The following is a 23,224-nucleotide window of genomic DNA, read 5'->3' on the forward strand; positions in this document are numbered from 1 at the left end:
CTGTTTTTTTCCCCACTTTGAGCTTTACCATTAGTGGATTTAATTGTATTTAACATGTTTTAATCAGTTATAATTTTGATTTTGTTGTTCTTATTGCTTAAACCATAACAAGTTTAATATTAGAAGCCTCTCCAAATTGGCTCCTAGGTCCTTTACTTATGACCTCATAAGTTTTGTTATTAAGCTTGTTTGTTTGTTTGTAGGATAGAAAGAAGGAGAGAGACAGAGATGCATATCTATCTATCTATCTATCTATCTATCTATCTATCTATCTATCTATCTATGAGAGAGAGAGAAATCTTTTATCTTTCCATCTGCTGGTTTGCTGCCCAAGTGTTCACAGCAGCTGAGGCTGGTTCACGGTGAGACCAGGAGCCCAGAACTCAGTCTAGGTCTCCTGTGGATGCAGGGATCCATCTGGGACATCCTCCTTTGCTTTCCCAGGCAACTTAGCAAGAAGCTGTATTGCAAGTAGATCAATTCAGACTCAAAGCAGTAATTTGAAACACTGGCCCCAGAAATCATTTGCTTGACATGATGTTTTATGTTCTATTTAAGAGTCAGAATGAAAATTTATTTGTCCTGCAGCCTGAAATTAGCTGCTTATTCAAGTAACTGTTACCTTTTAATATTCAGAGATCAGAATATGGTTGCAGACATACGGGTGAATCGTTGTTTTATTTCAGTGAAAAGTAGTGAAAACTTGGAAAATATAGTATGTTTCATTGATGCTAAGAGATGATTAATTCCAATTTTATGAAAGGAAAACATTGGCAATTCATTTTAAGATGCACTTCAACACAAAACACATACATACTTCAGACATGTTAAAATAGAACTTAAGTGGGTATCTTACAATCAATGAAATATTAACACTCAATGATGAGTTCATACTAATTTATTGTAATTATTTTTAATCTATTTGAGAATCAGAATAATGGGAAGAGCGTGTTCCCATTCTCTCGTTCGGTTATCAAATGACTAAAACAACCTGGGGTGGACTAGGTTGAAGCTGGAACCTGAGAACCTTAACCAGTTCTCCTGTATGGGTAGTTGGAATTCAGTACCTGAGCAGTCACTCTCAGGGTGTGTGTTAGCTGGAACCTGGCAATGGAATCAACAGGCAGTCAAACCCAGTTGCTCTTAAATGGGAAGTAAGCATCCAAAATGCTAAGCTAATCTCTCATTAGTAACATTTCTACACTGAAGTTTAACATAACAGGATTTTTAGTTAAAACTAATCTTATTCATGTCTTTTCTTTTCAGTTAATAACTATCTAATATTAACATTGTTTTATTGTACATCAAATGGTTTTTAATATAATGTTCTTGAATATACAAAATATTGATGCTGAAGCATAAATTTTGGCAAGGAATTCAGCAACAAGTTAGAAAAATAAACAAAGAGTTACATGTGGCTTATGCTGGAAATACAAAGGTAATTCAGTATGATAACATTTTGTTAATGTTGTTATTTGCAATAATAGTAAGTCAAAAGAGTTTAGTGATGTCTACCTCTTCATTTTTGTTGTTTTTGATAATAAATTTAGAATTAAGGCCCAAATTATTGCTATTATATGAACTTCAAAACTGCTGGGGTATAATTTATCTGTCTATCCATTAATCTATAAATCTATCTAATGAAGTATACAGATCTTGTGTAGAGGATTCATTAAGTTTTAACAAATGTATTCAGTTGAATATGACCCACACTGTCATTCATTATAAAAGTATTCTGTGCTGCTTTGCAGTTAGTTCCCGATCCCAGCTTTCTGAGATCAGGCGTGTTCAGGGTGGTATGGCTGTAGATGACAACTGATCCCAACTTTCTGAAGCATCCACTGTTAATATTTATGATAGATTATCTCTAGAGCTTCATTTAAAAAAGAATCACAGAATTTGCATACTGTTGCATTTGACTTTGTGTTGAGAATGATAATTTTGAAGTTTTTCTATATTTTGTAGTTTATTCCTTTTATTGATGCTAGTTTTGCAGTGGATTAAATGCCTAACAGTTTTAGTCTATTGAAAATAAAGTAACTATGTACATTTTTAACCTGTCTCTGGGAAACATATTTTCATCCCTTTTGTTTTGTTTTTAAGAATAGTTATTTATTTGCAGTACAAAGACAGAGACTCAAGAGTGAGCCCGCTCTTGCTGGCGGTAATCAGGTTAAAGCTAAGAGCTGGGGAAGTCAACCTGAGACTCCCTGTGGGTGAGCGGACCAGTGAGCTGTCACCTACCGCCAGAAGTTGGAATCAGTGCTGAATGAACTCAGGCACTGCAACATAGAACATGAACATCTCAACCATCATCTCAGTTGCTAGGCCAAATGTTTAATCCGTTTTCCATAAGCCTTGAAACACTCTTTTTTCACTTATATATCTACCTTCCTAACCCTGGGTGATGGTTTTGTAATGGTATCCTCCATTACCAAGGTTTTCCTTACACTACTTTGTCATCCTTCCTCCCCATTCACCCACCTTCTCCAGGCACTCACTCATTATTAATGTAGATTGGTTCACATTTTCTCCAACTTTCTTTTCTTTTCTTTTCTTTTCTTTTCTTTTCTTTTCTTTTCTTTTCTTTTCTTTTCTTTTCTTTTCTTTTCTTTTCTTTTCTTTTCTTTTCTTTTCTTTTCTTTTCTTTTCTTTTCTTTCTTTCTCCTTCTTTTCTTTCTTTCTTTTCTTTCTTTCTTTCTTTCTTCTTTCTTTCTTTCTTTCTTTCTTTCTTTCTTTCTTTCTTTCTTTCTTTCTTTCTTTCTTTCTTTCTTTCTTTCTTTCTTTCTTTCTTTCTTTCTTTCTTTCTTTCTTTCTTTCTTTTTTTGATTTTTGAATTTTGTCATACAATTCTGTATAGTTTGGGATTTGCCTCCCCCCAGGAGTCACCCCCGACTGATTTTTCCCATATTGTCACAACAGTACCTTTCTTCATAAGGAGTTACAGTTCCATCAGTTTGCTGTTTCAGTGTGTCTCGACATTGCTGGTATAGACGATGTCAGACAGTCCATCATCCCATTGTCTAGATATGTCCAACACTTTCATTGGGCCTTCATCTTTTGTTTGGAAGTAGGGATGCATGTTACATTGTGTCTTCACGTCTGGATATGGTAGGCTCCATTACTCCACCACTGTACATTCCAATTTGCAAGATGGTTTCCTTATATTAGAGAGAACATACAGTATTTCTCTTTTTGTGATTGACTTATTTCACTGAGCATAATGGTCTCTAGTTGGGGCCATCTAGTTGTAAATTGTATAATTTCATTATTTTTTTATGGCTGAATAATATTCCATGGACTAGATGTAGCAGTTTCTTTAACCGCTCCCCTTTGGATGGTATCTGGGTTATTTCCATGTCTTTGCTATTGTAGATTTGCTGCTGTAAATATAGGATTACAGATCCCTTCTCATATGTAGTTTTAATTTGTTTGGGGTATAATCCTAGGGGCAGGATAGCTGGGTCATATGGCAGGTTTATTTGCAATTCTTTAAGCACTCTCCATACTGATTTCCATAGTGGTTGTACTAGCCTATACTCCCATCAGCAGTGAAGGAGGGTACCTTTCTCCCAACCTCCATGCCAGCAGGTGTTGTTAATTGAGTTCTGAATGTAGGCCAATCTGATAGGTGTTAGGTGGTACCTCAGTGTGGTTTGTATCTCTCTGATGGTTAGGGAGCCTGAGCATCTTTTCATATGTCTGTTAGCCATTTGAATCTATTCTTTTGTAAAATGTCTGTTCATTTACTTGGCCCATTTTTTTTTTATAGTTTTTTGTGGAATTTGTTTGTTTGTTTGTTTTATTTGTTTTTACTGTCCCTGGGTTTCTGAAGCTCTTTGTAAATCCTGGATACTAGTCCCCTATCACTTGTGCAGTGTGCAAAGATTTTTTCCCATTCTATTGGTTGCTTCTTCACTTTGTTAATTGCTTTCTTTGCTGTACAGAAAGGTTGACCTAGTCCCATTTGTTCATTTTGTCTTTGCCTGCCTGTGCTTTTGGCTTCTTTTCCTGATTCCTGCTTCTTGGAGAGTGCTTCCTGTGTTTCTTTTAATAGTTTGAAGGTATCTAGGTTTAGATTTAGGTCCTTGATCCATTTAGAGCTGATTTTTGTATACTTTGACAGGTGTGGGTCTTTCTTCTTAATTCTGCACACTGCTATCCAGTTGTCCCAACATCATTTGTTGAAGAGACTCGAATTTTTCCCTGGATTGTTTTCAGTTTTCTTGTCAAAGATGAGTTGGCTATACATATGTGTGCTCCCTTTTGGTGTTTCTGTTCTGTTCCATTGATCTCTGTTTCTGTGCTAGTACCAGATTGTTTTAATGACCACTGCTCTGTAGTATGTCTTGAAGTTTGGGATTGTGATTCCTCCAGCTTATTTTTATTGTTCAGGATAGCTTTGGCTGTTCGTGGTCTCTTGTGATTCCAGATAAACTTTTGTATCTTCTATTTCTGAGAAGAATGTTGTTGGGATTTTGATTGGGATTGCATTGAATCTGTATATTCCTTTTGCTAATGTGGACATTTTGATGAATTTGATCCTGCCAATCAAATGGTAAGTTTCTCCATTTTTCAAGGTCTTCTTCTATTTCCTTTTTAAATGTTTTATAGTTTTTGTCATAGAGATCTTCTACATATTTAGTTAGCTTAATTCATAGGTATTTAAGATTGCTCTGCATTATTTTAAAGAGGGCTGTATTTACAATTTCTTTCTCAGCCGTGGAATTATCTGTGTACACCAGTGTCATCGATTTGTATTCATTAATTTTGTATCCTGCTACCCTGTTAAAGTCTCTTATGAGTTCCAGTAATGTCTTGACTGAGTTTTTGGTTCTCCTATGTAGAGAATCTTGTCATCTGCAAATAGAGATAATTTCAGTTCCTTGTTTCCAATTTGGATTCCTTTAATTCCTTTTTTTTTTTTTTTTTTTTTTTTGCCTAATGGCTCTGGCAAGGACTTCCAGTACTATATTGAAGAGTAGTGGTGACAAAGGACATTCTTTTCTAGTTTTAGATTTTAGTAGAAAGGCTTTCAACCTTTCCCCATTTAGAGTGATGCTGGCATTGGGGTTTTTGTAAATTGCTTTGATTGTGTTGTAGAATGTTGCTTCTGTGGCTATCTTCCTAAGGGTTTTCAGTATGAAGTTGCTGGGGTCTGTGCAGTGGGTGTGGAGGACACAAGGTGTAAAGAGAACTGTTCCATTGTAGGTAAGACCGCAAGGAATTTCCCGCTGCATGGCAAGGCCCAGTGATATCTCTGCATCCACCTGAAGGCTGTTCCACTTCCCTTGGCATGGACACTGGACAATTCCACTGAAAAATCTATAATCTATTTAGGCATTGTCTGCCACTGCAGAGTTGGTCTTTACTATCAATGTGAGCTTCGAAGTTAATGCTGCTGGTAAAGTCTTAGCAAAAGGGCCTTTTGCTATACATGCTGTCTCCACTGCTGGCTGCCCCCATTGATCATATGTTAATCAAGGAAGGGTCTAGCTGGAACCTATCCTTAGGGTTTTCCTCCCCTATTGACCATATGCTGATCAAGAGTGTTAAGTCCTAGGTGCAGTGGGAATCTGTTCTTTGCCTCTTTCCTCGATCGTTAGGTCCATCTTTCTGTGATTTATTTCCTTCCTTAACTGATTCAAGACTGAGTTTTAGAATGAGGATTGCAGGAGGAATGTGTTACTGATTGATATGTGTGTGTATCCTGCCTCAAGGTGAAACAATTAGCAGAACTATCTTTAGGAATGCCCGCTTGACCAGTTGTGAAAAATCTGTGCCAGCCTTTGTGACTGCTTCTGTATAAATAAAGCAGACTGCTTTGTTGCATGGTCCATTATGATCATGAAATGGTAGTGGTCCATTTATTTTCTCTACGCCTATTTCACACACCCTTCTTCTGGGTCTCCCACACGGGTGCAGGGTCGCAAGGCTTTGGGCCATCCTTGACTGCTTTCCCAGGCCACAAGCAGGGAGCTGGATGGGAAGTGGAACTGCCGGGATTAGAACCGGCACCCATATAGGATCCCGACGTGTTCAAGGCGAGGTCTTTAGCCGCCAGGCCACGCCACTGGGCCTCATATGGTTTTTATTTTTTTGTTTTTGATGTGATGTATCACATTTATTGATTTACAAATGTTGAACCATCCCTGCATGCCTGGGATGAATCCCAACTGGTCTGTTGGATCCTGTTGGTTCCTGTGGGTTAGTAATTTGTTGAGGATCTTTGTGCCTGTGTTCATCAAGGATATTGATCTGTAGTTCTTTTTTTCTGTTGTTACTCTCTCTTGGTATGGTATTAAGGTGATATGGGCTTCCTAGAAAAAGTTTGGAAGAATTGCCTGTCTATTTTTGGAAAAGTTTGTGAAAGATTAGGGTACGTTCCTCTTGAAACATTTGGTAGAGTTTATCATCGAAGCCATCTGATCCAGGACTTCTCTTGGTTGGGAGGGCTTTAATTACAGAATCAATCTCAGTCAATGTTATAGGTCTATTTATATTGTTGATTGCATCTTGATTCAATTTTGGTGGATTGTATGTGTCCAAAAATCTATCCGTCTCTTCTAGGTCTTCTGTTCACCTATAGTTGCTGATAATAGTTCCAAATAATTCTCTGTATGTCTGAGGTATCTGTTATGTCTCCTTTCTCATCTCTGATGCTATTGATGTGTATTTTCTCCCTCTTTTTTTTGATTAGTTGATCTAGTGGGGAGTCTATTTTGTTGATTTTCTCAAAGAACCTGCTCTTTGATTCGTTAATCTTATGTATATTTCTCTTGGTTTCTTTTTGGTTTATTTCCCCCCTTATTTTGATTATTTCTTTTTTCCTACTAATCTTAGGATTGCTTTGCTGTTGTTTTTCTAGGTCCTTCAACTGTAAGGTTAACTGATTTACTTGATGCTTTTCTAGTTTCTTAACATAAGCATTGATTGGGATGAACCTTCCTCTTAACATAGTTTTGATTGTGTCCCATAAGTTTTGATATGTTGTGTTGATGCCTTCATTTGTTTCAGGCAATTTTTAAATTTCACCTTTGATTTCCTCTCTAATCCATTGCTCATTTAGTAACACATTATTCAGTCTCCATGTGTTTGCAAGTCTTCTTGGGTGTTTTGACTTCTTGGTCTCTAGCTTCACTTCATGATGGTCTGAGAAGATGCATGGTATAACTTAAATTTTTAAAAAATTTGCTGAGGCTTGTCTTATGGCCTATATCATGGTCAATTTTGGACAAGGTCCCATGCACTGATGAAAAAAAAGTGTATTCTCTCTCTGTAGGATGAATGATTCAGTAAATATCAACTAACTGCATTTTCTTTAGAGTTTGGGTGAGTTCTGTTGTTTGCTTAGTTTCTGTTTTTTTCGATCTGTCCATTGATGTTAATGGTGTATTAAAGTATCATTGTATTGGAGTCTGTTTTTCCCTTTAAGTCCATTAATGTTTGTTTCATGTACCTAGATGCCTTGGCATTTGGTGTATATACATTTGTTGTGGTGATATCTTCTTGCTGAATGGAGCTTTTGATCATTATATGGTATCCTTCTTCATCTCTTTTAATGTTTTTCACATTGATTTCTATATCGTCTAATACATGAATGGCTACCCCTGCATATTTTTCCTTACCAATAGCTTGAAATCTTTTTCCATCATTTCATATTCAGTTTCCTCTGATCTTTGTTGGTGAGATGTGTCTCCTGTAAGCAGCAGATAGATGGGTTTTATTTTTTGATCCTGTCCTCTAAGGCATTTGATTGATGAATTTAAACCATTTACATTCAGTGTTAATATGGGTAGGTGGCAGTTTGGTCCTGTCATCATACCAATGGGTTGTTCTTTGATTGAGTCTTCTGTTAGCCTGTTAGTGGAATGTTCTCCACATTTGCCTTTGAGTTTGGTAGCTGCTATTCCTTTTTTCTTTCATGAGAATACATCTTTGAGTATTATTTGTAGGGCAAGTGTGGAGGAAATGAATTCTGGGTTTTTTTTCTTTATTGTGGAAGAATTTTACTTCATTTTCAAAGACAAAGGAGAGCTTTGCAGGATATGTTATTCTCGGCTGAAGATTTTTCCCTTTTAGAGTCTGGAATATGTCACTGCATTCTCTCCTGGTCCATAGTGTTCGCTTTGAGAGGTCAACTGTGAGTTTGATTGGGTTTTGTCTATAGGTCTCTTGATTTTTCTCACGTGCACATTTAAGGATTTTTTTTCCTTACGTTCAACTTAGGAGAGCTTGCTTATCATGTGTCTTGGTGAAGTTCACTTTTGATTAACTCTGTTGGGCATTCTGTGACCCTCTGTATACTTTTCCAATTTTTTTCTCCAGATTAGGGAAGTTTTCATTTATTATTTCATTGAATATGCCTTTAATCCCAGTTGCTCTTTCTGCACCTTTTGTACCTCCCATAAGTCTTATGTTGCGCCTTTTAATCGTATCTTTTTAATTCCTGGATGATACTTTAGCTTGGTCTAGTTCTGCTTCCAGTTTTTTGTTTGTTTCCCCCTGGTGACAGGAAATATCTTCCAATTCTGATATTCTTTCTTCTGCTTCATTGGTTCTATTTTCATTCTGTTTTTTCCATCTGCTTATTCACTCCCCCAGTGACTGCAACAGCCAGACAGAGCTTCCTTGAAGTGTTCCAGAGGGTAAAGGATCCTGAACACTTGGGCCATCCTCCGTTTCTTTCCCACACCACAGGCAGGGAACTGGAAGGGAAGTGGCACTGTTGGGACATGAATCAGCAGCTACATGGAATTCTAGTACTTGGAAGTGGAGGTTTAGCCAGTTTAGCCATTGTGCCAAACTAAGTATTAAATGTGATTTGTTTGAAAGCAGTGTCAGATCTCATTTTATTGTATTGATTTTACAAATGCCCACAATAGTCAGAGCTGAATCAGGCTGAATCCAGGAGCTAGGAACTCAGGCTGAGTTTCATACACGGGTGATAGCCATTGGAGTACTTCAGCAATCATCCTCTGCCTCCCCTCGTGAACATTCATGGTATTCGGAGTGGATTCTTATCTGAAACACTCGCACTCTGGTATGAGATACTGTTCTCCCAAGTAAGAGCTTAGCTTCTGTACCAAACAGACCAGTCTACAATTTGTTCTAAAATCTTGTCTGTGTTTGGTATCAGGATAATTCTCACCTCAAAATTGCATTCACACGTGTTACTTTCTTTGCAGTTTTAGTAGAATAGTGACCATAAAACTCATATTATATCTATCTTAAACATTGGATAAAATTAAAGTGTGAAGTGACTTGGGTCTGATTTTTTGGAGTGTGGGGGCAAGGTGAACTTATTACATAGTTAAATTTTTTCAATTAATTAATGCTTTAGTGTTTTTTTTTTAAGATTTATTTATTTTATTACAAAGTCAGATATACGGAGAGGAGGAGAGACAGAGAGAAAGATCTTCCGTCCAATGAATCACTCCGCAAGTGAGCACAACCGCCGCTGCTATGCTGATCCAAAGCCAGGGTCCAGGAACCTCTTCCGGTTATCCCATGCGGATGCAGGGTTCCAAAGCTTTGGGCCGTCCTCGACTGCTTTCCCAGGCCATAAGCAGGGAGCTGGATGCAAGTGGAGCTGCCGGGATTAGAACCAGCACCCATATGGGATCCCAGGGTGTTCAAGACGAGGACTTTAGCCGCCAGGCCATGCCGCCAGGCCCAATGATTTAGTTTTATGATACAGTTCCATAGGCTGGGATTTCCAATCCTCCCTTCCCCATGTCTGCTTCCCCTACTGATTTCCCATATGTTTGAGTGTCTGGTGGAATAGCTCAATGGTTGATTCTTCACATTGCCAGCACTAGCATCCCTTAAAGGCACCCCTTCATGTACTGGCTGTTCCACTTCCCCCCCAGCTCCCTGCTTGTGGCCTGGGAAAGCAGTGGTAGATGGCTCTGAGTATTGGGCCCTGGCACCCTGGTGGGTGACCCAGAAGAAGCTCCTAGCTTCACATCAGCTCAGCCCCAACCATGTGACTATTCGAGGTGTGACCCAGTGCGCAGAAGATCTTTGTGTCGCTTCTCTCTCTGTAAATCTGATGCCTTTCCAGTAAAAAAAGTAAGTAAGTCATTAAAAGACGAAATAAAATTTATTTGAGAGGCAGAGAAAGCTAGAAAGTAATAGAGAAGGAGGGAGGGCTAGAGAAAGAGAGAAAGACTGACTGACTCCATCCACTGTTTCACCATAAATGTGTGCAATAGCTGGGACACTGGAAGCTGGAATTCAATCCGTGTTTCCCCCTGGGAGTAGGGAGAGCCTGCTCATTTGAGTTATCATGTCCGCCTCCCCGGGGTTCTGTGTTGAGCCAGAAGATGTCTGGAGCCTATGCTGAGATGGAAGCTCAGGAGATCTGCTGTGAGATTCATGTATCTAAGCTGCTAACTAAACACTCACTGTAAATTCAGTTTCTTTAGCCTGTTACTCAGGCTACTTGAATCTTCATGAATGAGGTTTGTTGTGCCTTTTAAAGAGTTGATTCGTTCATTTTACTTAAAGTTTGTAATACTTTAGGCAAAAAAAGTAATGATGTTACTTTTCATCATTTTGATGTATGTATGATTGTACTGATGTTAACTTCTGTTCTTGCTGTCTGAGTTGGTGATATGTCTCTTTCTTTGTCCCTCACCAGTCTCGATAGAGGTTTATCAGTTTTATTGATTGTTCTCTACTAGCCAGCTTTCGTGACATTGGTTTCCCTGATAGCTTTTCTATATTCAGTTGCATTGCTTTCCATTTTTAACTGTATCATTTTCTTTTTACTGCTTACTTTGTAACTAATCTGCTGAGATCATTGACTGAGACCTTCATCTGTTTTAATCTAGACACCTAGTGCTGTACCCATGCATCAGCTCTCTGCTTATGTTAATGTTGTACATTTGATTTCATTCAGGTCTGATGATGTCTGATTTTTCTTTGATTTATTCTTTCACCATGAATTATTTAAAATGTGGCATATAATTTCCAGATATTTTTGAAATTTTTTTGATATCCTTTTTTTAATCCATTTGTAATTTACCTTCATTATGCATGATGCAGTTTTTTCTTCCAGCAGTGTAGCACTTGCCTAAGTGTAAGGCAACCTCGGCAGTTACCTACAGGTGGAGTCAAGCACAATGTTTTAGAAAACTTTTCTTTCTTTATTGAATTCCTTGACACCTTGATAATTTAGCAAAAATAACATTTGCCTGTGAATGTATACATACTTGTATGTATGTGTGTGCAGTTTTTGTCCTTTTCTGGTCTTTTTTATTTTATTTATGTACTTCATTTATACTAACAATATAACATAATATGATTGGGCTTGGCGCCATAGCATAGTGGTTAAAGTCCTCACCTTGCCCTCCCATATGGTCACCTGTTCTAATCCCAGCAGCCCCGCTTCCCTTCCAGCTCCCTGCTTGTGGTCTGGGAAAGCAGTCGAGGATGGCCCAAAGCCTTGAGTCCCTGCATCTGTATGGGAGACCCTGAAGAGCTCCTGGCTCCTGGCTTCAGATTGGCTTAGCTCCAGTCATTACAGCCACTTGGGGAGTGAACCATTGGATGGAAGATCTTTCTCTCTGTCTCTCCTCCTCTCTGTATATCTGCCTTTCCAATAAAAATAAATTTTAAAAAGCCATAATATGATTACTGTGTTATTAAGTGGTCTTCAAAGTTGATTTATCAAAATTAATAACTTCTTTCCTTCAAAAAGCATGTACTCTTATTTGTTCTGCTGTTTGTTTTTGCTGTTGCTATTTTTTCCTCTTCCTTATAGTCAACTTTTTTAAAGATTTGTTTATTTTTATTTAAAAAAATTTACAGAGAGAAGGAGAGATAGAAAGGTGTTTTATTTGCTGGTTCCTTTTCCAAGTAGCCACAATGGCTAAAACTGAGCCAGTCCAAAGCCAGGAATCCAGGTCTCCCACATGAGGGCAGGGTCCCAAGGCTTTGGGCCATCCCAAGGCTTTGGGCCATCCTTTACTGCTTTCCCAGGCCAAAAGCAGAGAGCTAGCCAGGACATGAACTAATGCCTGTATTTGATGCCAGGGCTTGCATATGGGGTACAGGCTGTGCAAGGTGAGGACTTTAGTCAATAGGCTACTGCAGTTGGCCCAGTTTTTTTTTTTTTAATTAAAAAAAATTATTCTCCATGATACAGTTTTCTACTTGGAGGGATTCCTTCTTCCCCTGCCCCTTTTTCTTTCTTTCTTTCTTTCTTTCTTTCTTTCTTTCTTTCTTTCTTTCTTTCTTTCTTTCTTTCTTTCTTTCTTTCTTTCTTTCTTTCTTTCTTTCTTTCTTCCTTTCTTTCTTTCTTTCTTTCTTTCTTTCTTTCTTCCTTTCTTCCTTCTTTCCTTCCTTCCTTCCTTCCTTCCTTCCTTCCTTCCTTCCTTCCTTCCTTCCTTCCTTCCTTCCTTCCTTTCTCCCTCCCTCCCTCCCTCCCTCCTTCCCTTCCTTCCTTCCTTCCTTCTTTCCTTCCTTCCTTCCTTCCTTCCTTCCTTCCTTCCTTCCTTCCTTCCTTCCTTCCTTCCTTCCTTCCTACCTTCCTTCCTTTCCTTTCCTTTCCTTTCCTTTCTTTCCTTTCTTTCCTTTCTTTCTTTTGGCTCTCTTACCTGAAATTATCAACTTCCTCATTCTGATTCATACAGTACCTGATCTCCCTGCACACTGCTTCCCATTACTACATTGTTTTTCAAGATTTGCTTTTTAAAATTTGGAAGTCAGTGTGAGAGAGAGGGATGGAGAGGGAGAAAATGAGGAAAAAAGAGAGCCAGTGAGTGCAAGAGAGAAAGAGAGTAAGTGAGAGAGAAATCTGCTGGTTCACTTCTTTGATGGCCATAATATCCTGGGCTGGGCCAGGCCAAAACCAGGAGCTAGGAGGTTCCTGTTCTTGCACATGTGTGGTTGGACCCTGGACACTTGAGCCATTTTTTCACCGCTTTCCCAGGCCACTAGGCCTGATTTGGATCCAAAGTGGAGCAGCTGTGAGTGAACTGTTCCCTCATTGTGGCATTCTTATACTGACTCTTGTTTCCTATGTTCTTGGGAGATTTGACCAATAATTTCAGCTGAGGTAGAGCTAACTGTACCTATATTTCTTATATGGTTGAGTTGTTAATTTTTACTGTTCTTTGAGCTTTATATTCTGTCCTCAGACGCTTTAAATTCCATCTACTTCAATCTTGTGCCAATAGAGAATTATATTTCCCGGGATTAGCTCAAATTTTAAAAGTATCATAGTACTTCTGATTTTTGTTACCAATTGTTTGAAAAGTTCCTCCAAGTATGTGTTGCTTATCTGTTAGCCAGAAGTTTGGTTTATTCAGAATTTGTATTCAGATTAAGGCCACATTCCCTGTGTTGTTCTCTGTTGCCACCATATCCACTTTAAATTTTCTGTGCTCATTCACCCAAATATTGGTCGTGACTGCTTGAGCCAACAAGGTTGTGGTTTTCTATCTCTGATTTTGGAGCTGTGGCCATGGTGGTTAGGAAGGGTCTTCATACACGAAAGCCTTAAAAACAGCAATGATTTTCAGTTTCAAATGAGGTTTTTAAGATTAAATTCTATCCTTAATGGCTTTTTGGAAGCCTTCAGTGCTCTTTTGTCCTCTTGGTGTGGTTCTAGAAAATATCGACCACTTATTTATTTGAAAGGCATAATGAAGCAAAGAAAGAAAAGGGGAGAGAAGTGGGAGAGCACCGTCTTCCTTCTTGTGATTGAGTTCCCAGGTGTCCAGGACGGGTGGTGCTAGGTCAGGGAGCAGCCACGAGCCAGAGGTCTCCCACCTGGAGCAGGGACTTCAGCACTTAAACCATCATCTGCTGCCTCCTGGAGTCTGTTAGCAAGATGCTGGAGATGGGATATGGACCCCCCAGCAAAGGCTTACCTGCTGTAGCAATGCCTACCCCTCTTCACGTAGTTTTTGTTTTTTTGTCAGCTGTTATTCTGTTGCTATCTGTTAGATTTTGCTTTACCATTAATTCATTCACTATTTTTAGTAGTTTTAATTTTAAAGTTTAATTTAAGAAAATTTATGCATAGTTTGCTTTGAAACAATTTTTGTTTTTAGGTGACTGTTACAGGTTATTTATAAATTGATCGACTTTTAAAACTATAAATTTATTTGAGTGGTATGGAAATATAGAGCCTGATTAAGAAAAACCACCCCATCTGCTGTTTCACTCCCTATGTGCCAGTTGGACTTTTACCATAATGAACTATTAATGAAGTTTTTTTCTCCCGTACCATGAATTCTAATATTTTTAATAAAGAGCTCTTTTATTTTACCTATTCTAAAGGGAATTATTTCATGACATATCTTTTTTGATACCTTTCAGTTCTCAGACAACAGCCATGCTAAAAAGACATTTCTAGGTTCTTAATGCAATTTCTGTAGATATTTTTAGCAAAAAAATTTTACTTATTTTGGAAATGCCAGTTCTTTGTCTTGTATTCAGAAATTTAAATAGCTGGTATTACTAACATGAAAAGATCTGTATTATATGGTGATGATAATTTAAATTCTTTAATAAATTCTAATTCAACTGAGATACAAATAAAATTTACATTTGTTTAAAACATCCTTTCAGGAATAATTTTTCACATATTTGGAGATGTGGAAGACACAGGCTATGACAATTCAAAATCAAAATGTTAGTTTTCAAATAGATTTTCCTGCAATATAACATTTACTTTTGCGTATAGGGAAGATTTTGTTGTCAGGTATTTCTGTAGTATGAATTGGGACCAATTCATGCATGTTCAGGCAGCTGTTTTGCTGGATGAAACCTGTATGTAACTGTCCAGAAAACATTTGTGTTAATCTTATGCTGCACTTCCTAGACTCTTCACGGCTCTCCTTGTGATGGTTGTATGGGAGATGCCTCAAACGCTTGCCGTCTTAGCGGCTGTGTTGTTTAGAGGAAAGAAGCTACAGCAGGTCAGCTGGAAGCTGAATGATCAAATCTTTCTACCTCCTGAGTTATGCATGATTATGGACCTCAGTGAAACGGTTGGATACCCCAATGATAGGGCAAACCTAATATCCTCACATCGAATGTGGACTGACAGTGGTAAACTGTGTGAATGGCACTCTGCAAGTAGCTATGTGCTTGTAGTGTCATTTGGAAGTTGTTAGTATTGTCTTGAGTTGGTTTTAAACTAAGTATGTGATCCTGTGCTTCAATCTATTGACTGTAGCATAAAAATGACTTAGTGTTTTTAACATGATTGTTACCAAGGGTTTAAGGTTTGTGCTAATAAAATTTGCTCATTTTAATTTTATAGTATCATGTGAGAGTTTTAAAATGCAGTGTATTAAGCATGAGGATTTGTGTTTTAAATCTCCTAGTTCAACTTTAAAAGGACATTGTAAAATTTACAGATGTATTACACTTTGTTCACAATAACAAACGTTAAAACTGCAGAAGGTATTCAAATGACTAATACTATTATTGAATCATGAGGTACAATATAAAGTAGCTTTTTTTTGAGGTAATCATTTCGGAAGGACTTTTAACACTTGTGCTATGCTTTGTAAAAAAAAATCCCCAATTAGCTAAGGTAATTGAAGGATTCTAAAACGATGAAAATTCTTGGTTATAAATTGAGATTTATGAACAAAATACATAGCACTATTATTTCTGAATTGAGGGAGAAGGTGGGGGAAAGATTAATTGTTATTATTGCTAAGTAGACCTGATAATAAGCTGTAATTCATAAACAGATGGTTCTTATAAATTTACACTTAGACTTTGCATAGATGTGATGGATATGGAGCAGTGTGAGCAGTCAGGAAAAATGTTCATATTCTTTACTCTTACAGGCTACAGATTAAAGACAACCTAATTATCTGTCAGTAATTTGATATATTTAAATATTTATACTTTATGTTTTTTTTAAACAAAACAAAGCATTTGTTTTTTTATATAGAATACCAATATCGTTTGCAAAAATGTTACACAGATACTTTCGCTTTGTTTGTGAACTTAAGTTAACCCATGAAATAGTAAAAAGATTTTGTTATGCCTCATGATACATTATTAAGATAATGCTTAACTAAGAATAATTTTCATTGAGCTAGAAATGATCAAGAAAGGCTTGAAAAATTATCTAATATAAGTATGTAATTCCCTATTAAGTGCAATAGGAGGTAAATATGAAATATTGAACACCTGCACTTCACCCAAATTATTGGTGAATAATCTAAGGAAGTTTCTTGGGTTCCATGAGAGAAGAATATTGATTAATATTAGTCTTGGATGGAACAGCTTTGTATTTACATAGAATGATTGTAATAGAAAATTTTTGTTTTGTGTGCAGTCAGAATATAAAATATAATTTTGGTTTTGGACTTTTTCATATGCCATTTTTTTTTTAACAGATCAAGGGCCTAAAGGAATAGAGGAAGTGAATGGACACTGATGTTTCAAAATATCTCATTTTGCCTAAAAGCAAATACTGGCAGATAAATGCCCATAAAGGGATTTCTTTCTTAAGCCCCGTGGATTTTTCCCCGCACAACTTTTTGTGTGAGTTAGAAATGAAAACCATTCATCTAGTGCCCCAAAGAACGGCCTTATTGAATGGAATAACAGTGTAATGTACCATTGAAGGCAGGATTGAAAGTGATTATCTTGTTAACTCTTGACAGTTACTGCCAGCTTGAAATGGAATCGGCAGGCTTGATTTGCAAATGAATTAGGGCTTTTTCATTTTGTGCCAGGATCATCTTTTTATATTCTGATATGACAGATGCTATGTTCCAGGCTTTTGTTTTTCTTCAGTTTTATACTTGCAAATAAAAACAAAACATTATGATAGTCATTTTATTTGCATCTTTTCACTTGGAGTTATCTTTTGTTTGGAAGTTTTAATCTTATATTTTTTCAAAAATTTGTTTAAACCTACTATTATTTTTGTCAGTTAAATTTGATTAAGTACAGTAGCGAATGGGTAGAAAGAAAGATTATATTCCCTTTCAAGAGAGAAAATTAGTTATGAAAGAGCATTATAATTCATAAATACAAACTTTTGGTTAAATGTAATAGAGTTATTTTATTTTCATTTTTGACAATTTTGTTGTAAGTTCACATGTTTAGAAATGTTTCAAGAATTGCACCAAATTCTTGCAAATATCCTTCATTCAGATTGACCAGTTATTTATTTTGGGTTAGCTTTTATTGAATCCCTGTCTCCTTCTCCCCTGCCTCTTTGTAAATACATTTTTTGAAGCAGAGGAGAATGTTGGAAAAATATTCCCCTGAACATTGCATTGCTGTGTATAACCATGAGTACTTGCTTCTGGGAATTCAAAGGGAAAAAAGGAAGAGGACACATTCACATTTCCACTGTTACGATCATTTATTTTATATTCTGGAATAATTTCAATTGCATATGATGATTTTATTGCACTGATAATATTTATCTTGTTACCCTGGAATCTTGTTTTACTAGTCCAAATAGTTTTTATTATTTGAGGATTAGTATAGTTTAAATTTGTATTTCAATTGTATTTTCATTTTATTTGTATTTGTTTTTAATATCAAATATCTGAAGTTAATGTTTTCCCCAGTCTTAGTTTAATATGCATTTTCAATACAAATATGTGTATGTTGCCATGTATGTAGACATTTATCTGTCTCTCTGTTGTCCCTTGGTGTTAGCAGGTTCTAGGATGTCCCGTAGATACCAAATTCTGCAGAAGCCTAATTCCTTTTTAAAAGTGTGCTAGTATTTGCATAGTATTCTATTTACATCCTTCTGTCTACTTTAAATCATATAGGGTATTTATCATACTTAATGCTATGTAATGCTGTGTAAATAGTTGCTAGTTGCATGGAGAATACTGACAGAGCAAATGTCTGTTCATGTCCAGTGCAGAAGCAACTTTTTCCATGATTTTTCTACCTGCCTGCTGTTTGTTAAATGTTTGGGTGTGGAACCCACATACAGAAAAATCATGTGCATGTACACATTTATCCACACTCATACATACACACAATTATTGTGGATCTTAATTTCAAAATTAATTACTGCTTATGAGTTCAAAGCTTACGATTCTATGTTTTCATTTTTCGTCATGAACTGCACTTTGTTCTGTACAAATCTTAACATAAACAACTCAAGAATAAATTATCTTATTTCACTGCTGTGACTTTCAAACATGTACAGTAGCACTGAAGTGGTTTCATATCATGGGAACTCTTTAAGCATTCACAACAAGTATTACATGGTGGTTTATTGAGACCTTTATATAGATCTTAGTTTTTTTAGTAATTGGCAGTGTGGCACTATAGGTTATGATACTACTTGCAATACTGGTTTTATATGCAGGAGCTGATTTGAGTTTTGGCTGCTCCACTTTTGCTCCACTCACCTGCTGATGTACCTGGAAAGCCTGCAGAAGATGGCTCAAATGCTTGAGCCTCTGCCATCCAAGAATCCCAGATGAACATCTGTCTCTTGGCTTCCACCTGGCCAAGCTCCCTCCAGCTGTTGTGGTCTTTTTGGGAGTGAATCGATAAATCGAAGATATCTCTCTCTCTCTCTCTGTCTCCAACTCTGCCTTTAAAATAAACAAATGAAAAGTAATAATTCTTTAAAAGCCAAAATATTTTAAAATTATGATTTATTAATTTGGGAGCATCACTAACCAAATGAACACTAGCCACATCATGCTATTTTTTAAAGTTAGTATTTTTTAAAAAAGATTTATTTATTTATTTTTATTACAAAGTCAGGTATACAGAGAGGAGGAGAGACAGAGAGGAAGATCTTCCGTCCAATGATTTACTCCCCAAGTGAGCACAATAGCCGGTGCTGCACCAATCCGAAGCCGGGAACCGGGAACCTCTTCTGGGTCTCCCACGTGGGTGCAGGGCCCCAAGGCTTTGGGCCATCTATGACTGCTTTCCCAGGCTACAAGCAGGGAGCTGGATGGGAAGTGGAGCTGCCGGGATAGAATTGGTGCCCATATGGGATTCCGGCATGTTCAAGGCGAGGACTTTAGCCACTAGGCCACGCCACCAGGCCCCAAAGGTAGTAATTTTTAAGAGAAGATATTTGAATCTATGAAGAGGAAGCATATGCTGTTTTTTGTTGTTGTTGTTGATTTATTTGAGTGACAGTGTGTGTGTGTACACAATAGAGAGACAGAGAGAAGCCTTCCATCCCGATTCCCCCAGATGTTGGCCCCAGCAAGTGCAAGAGGGCAGGGATTCCAGCTCTCTCCAACATAGGTGGCTGGTGCTCAAGTGTTTCCCATCTTCCTCTCCCTTCGCAGGCACATGAGCAGAAAAGTTGGTCCAAAGCAGAGTGTCAGTAATTGACACCTGCACTGCAGTGTGAAGACCAGAGTCACAAACAGTGGCTTTACTTCCTGTGCCACAATGTCATCTTCCCCCAGGTTTTAAAAAGGACATACATTCAGTTATTTGTAATCTAGATGATAAAGAAGAGGTGGAGGGAGAGAGAGAATGATCATTAAAAATATTCTGTACTTTGGCTCCATTTTATCTCATATTCCCACTTAGTCTCTCTACTCTTCACCTGTTTGCCTGAAGTATTTTCTTTCTCTGTTTCTCTCCATCTCTCTGTTTAGCATGGATAATTAGATTTTGTTTCATTTCTTCAGTGTATTATGCTTTTATGATATGCTTAGTGTGACATTCCCTTTTATGACTATTATCCTGAGTCTGGCAAGTTTAATAAGAATAATAGTGACAATTAATATTTCTGCTAAGATATTAGAAATATAGTTTCTTAGATCATATATCCTCTTTTTCCTTTTGGTTTCCAAATCACCTCATGAAATTTGTACTGTAGCTGTATAAAAACATTGTACTGTTTGAATGTTAACAATGTTAGTAAAGTATAAAGGAAGTGTGGTCATCTTAGAGCTATACCAACAAAATGCACAAAATCTGTTCTCTTTATATTAATATTTTAAACAAATCCTAGTGGAAATAGTAGTAACTCTCTAAAGTAATGTAAGATTGGAAGCATTTACAACGCTTCCTTAGTTTTCAGTTTGAAACCTGACGTGACCATGTTGTCATACTCATGTCTTAAGAGTTTTCTTTATTTTTCTTACCCTATACATGTGGCTGAAATACTTACTATCTTTGATGTTTGAAATATGGATGTTAAGCATAAGCTGAAGCAATGAGTTTGTGTTTGATGATTTCATATAGTCCTATTTTATAAAGATTTAATGTTATATTATTTTAAAAAGCCACATTGTCTTAGTGTGTTGGAATGCATCTTTCTAACTCTCAAGGTTAGCCATTACATGGAATAATTTACATTTACTACTTTTATTTTTTTAAATTTAGCCTCATTTCTCTCTGTTTGATGTGTGAGACAATTTATGTCTTTTAACAATGGTCTTACAGTTTTGTTTGCTTCTTTATAATAATCTTTTTTAGCCAGTATTTCTTTTAGGTAGAACTATTAGTTGTTATTGTTTTTATGTAAAGTAGGGTAAAAAATAAATTATCAACTTGTAAATTTAGCTTTTTTGTACTTTGTTGCATTTCCCTGTCTTAATTTTTCTCAGTCACTTCAGTTTCATTCTGAAATGTTTCTGTCTTAGTGATTGTCAGGAAGTTACATCAAAATAAATAGAATACAGTAAATCTGTGTTTGTCTCATGCTATTTATTTCTAAATTTCTAAAAGTCAGAATAACTTTATTGGAATTAATAAATTGAATACCAGTGGAATGTAATTATTTTAGCCCAAGATCAGCAAATTCTTCAGTGAAGAGATATATATTAGATGTTTTGGGGCTTGTTGGCTTAAGAGGAAAAATTGAAGATAACCTGTGAATGTTTATGTAATGAAGAAAATAAGTAGCCACACTTTTCATTCTCAAAATTCAAAGTACACCAATTATTGTTGAATTCAGTTTTTTTAACATAAATGCTTGGATAAGAAAAATGAAATTAATTTTTGGAACATTTCTTTCAGTTGGCTTCTGTTAATGCTAATCTGTCATAAAATTTTAAATCATCTTTGAAAATGTCTTCATGCAGATAGATTCCTGCTCCTTCTGATTGATCACTTCCCAGTGAAGTGGAAGCTCCTCGGTTGTAAATATGAATGGATTTAGGAATGTAGAACCTTTGCTGGCAGGTGTATGGAGATTGTTAAACTCAGAGCTATAGCGTGAACTCAGTAAAAAACACTCCTTGAGAAGTGGGGAAGGAGCCCTGACTTCTTGTTTTAATTGCACATGAAGTATGTAGAGCACAAACCGATGGATGGCAGCCTTACGGTTGTACGTGATTCAGACATAACTACTGAAGTGACTTAATTGTGGTGTAACTATTTTGTTTTATAATTTTTGGTTGATTTCATTAAGCCACATGTTATATAGGGAATTAATTTCCAAAGCAGTGTAGTGCTTAATCAAAGTGATTGAGTATGGTTCCTCCCAATCAGCAAAATTTTAGTATTGATACTGGTAGAAAAAGTACAATAAAATTTTACCACTGTGAAAACTCTAGGCTAATATTCATGCAATTAGATTATTCATATTCTGTTTCTCAGTAGTTCACAAAACCAACAATGTACAAGTCCACAGGAAAAAATGAGGCTCACAGTAAACACTATGGGTTCTTATGCCATGAAAAACTTATGTATTTTCATGAAGTATTTGGCAATAAATAATAAAATGATCAATTTATTGTAGGCTTTAAAATTTACATCGCCTTCCTTTGCAATTCACAGGTTTTTAAAATTTATTCAGCTAAGCTGTTCTCACTCTCCCTCTCTCTGGAGGTTTTTACAGTTTTATTTAAATGCAAGTACAATGTGTGCTTGAGATGTCTGTTAGTCGCCATTGCTGTTCTTGTGTGTTGCTCTTTCCATTATAGTTTTGCTGTTCTTGGAGAAATACTGTGAGCATTCTTAGCACAGTAGGATCTCTGGCTCATCAGCAGCTCCTCCAGAACCTTCACATCCTACCAAGAAACTTCTGAAGGCGCTAGGTAGCATGTGCTTTGTTTGCTTATTTCTCCCATGTTGGAGTTACAGCTTTGGGATCTTCGGAACATCCTGCCATCGCTTGGGCACATCAGGTTGTCAGCAGCACAGGGTCCAACTGGTGTTGGGTGAACTTCTTGCTTCTGCTTTTGAGGATCTGGGGATTCTTGAAAGTACTGAGGGCATCATGAATTTATCTGTACATCTGCATTCCTAGGTTCCTCCATTCAGAGATTTCATTTGCAGCCTGAGGCATTTTGCTCCACTTTGTTTAGTACCTTTCTGTGTCTGGTCCTCCCCCACCCTCTCTCATCACCAGTGCTTGAAGATGCTGAGGAAGCTTCCCACCCCTCTCCAGTCCTTCATTGCATCCACTGGATCATTGTTCCGGCTCTTCTTTGAAGGAGAGATTGAGCAGTAGGTAGCATGCGGTGTTTTTTTTTTTTTTGGTCTTAATACTACTGCAAATTTGTGAATAAAGCCATGGCTGTTATTTTCCATGTGACATGCTGTAATGGGCGACATTCACACTGGCTTGCTCAGTTACCCCACAGCAGCAGTACAGGGTCATTCAGGGAAGAAACAGTGAACGGAAAGAGCCAGGGGAGCTGCTGACTGAGCACCCAGACAGGATGGCACAGCTCAAAAGGTGATCCTCTGTGAAGTGTTCACAGGAGTCTGCTTCTCACACCCTCTACTCCTCACCTTCAAATGTTTTCCAAAACCCTCATGTAATCAGAACTCTAGCGAAAAAATGTACAATATTCTGTTTTACTGTTTGCTTTCACTAATATGATATAAATCCCTTTAGGTTAGAAATTACATGTTTATCCCTTTTAATCAGAGCCCCTGACATATCATTTGGTTGATATGAGACACTTAATAAATATGTATGTAAGTTAATGGATAAAGTAGAGATTACAATTGAGGAATACCACATATGCCACTGCAAAATAAGGATCATTGGCGCGAAGATAATTAAGAAGCAGGAAGGAGAAAGCTTCCTCCTTCTGATTTGCCTGAAGGCAGAACCCAGCTTTCCAGACTGGGCCTTCCTTGCCTGCCTCCACCATGGCTTCCTTGCCCTTCCACTCCTTCTGGCAAGGAGAACAGAAGTGCAGGCAACATTGGGCCTTTGTGGGCCTGGAATCATACCAGAAATATCTGTATGAACAAAGCCTATAGACAACTTTTATCTTCCAATTTGTTGCTTTTTTCCAATTTGAGCCATGTATTTGCC

At 37.2% G+C, this 23,224-nt stretch overlaps 1 protein-coding gene across 1 annotated transcript in view; it reads left to right on the forward strand.

Moving 5' to 3' along the window:
- Positions 1-23,224, forward strand: part of RSRC1 (arginine and serine rich coiled-coil 1) — a 326,480-nt gene that overhangs the window by 106,829 nt on the left and 196,427 nt on the right. The gene's annotated exons all lie outside the window — the stretch shown is intronic.

Source organism: Ochotona curzoniae, unplaced genomic scaffold (assembly GCF_017591425.1).
Source record: "Ochotona curzoniae isolate NIBS_2020 unplaced genomic scaffold, NIBS_Ocur_1.0 contig_2599, whole genome shotgun sequence".
NCBI lineage: Eukaryota > Metazoa > Chordata > Mammalia > Lagomorpha > Ochotonidae > Ochotona > Ochotona curzoniae.